This window comes from Apis dorsata, unplaced genomic scaffold (assembly GCF_000469605.1).
Source record: "Apis dorsata unplaced genomic scaffold, Apis dorsata 1.3 scaffold_710, whole genome shotgun sequence".
NCBI classification, from domain to species: domain Eukaryota; kingdom Metazoa; phylum Arthropoda; class Insecta; order Hymenoptera; family Apidae; genus Apis; species Apis dorsata.
Genome location: NW_006263881.1, coordinates 5690 through 5907, shown reverse-complemented (window position 1 = coordinate 5907; position 218 = coordinate 5690).

The following is a 218-nucleotide window of genomic DNA, read 5'->3' as shown; positions in this document are numbered from 1 at the left end:
TTTATATTTATATTTTAAAGAAATAAAATTAATTTTTAAAATTTTGAATTTAATTAACTCTTTAAATTTCAGCATTTTTTGCTCAAGCATGTTCTGAATGTAATTTTATCTAGGAATATTTTTTACGACAAATATACTAAATATATATTCTGGTTTATAGTATATTAAATTCTGAACTTTTTATAATTTAAAGTTTTTCTTTATTTTGTATCATTATG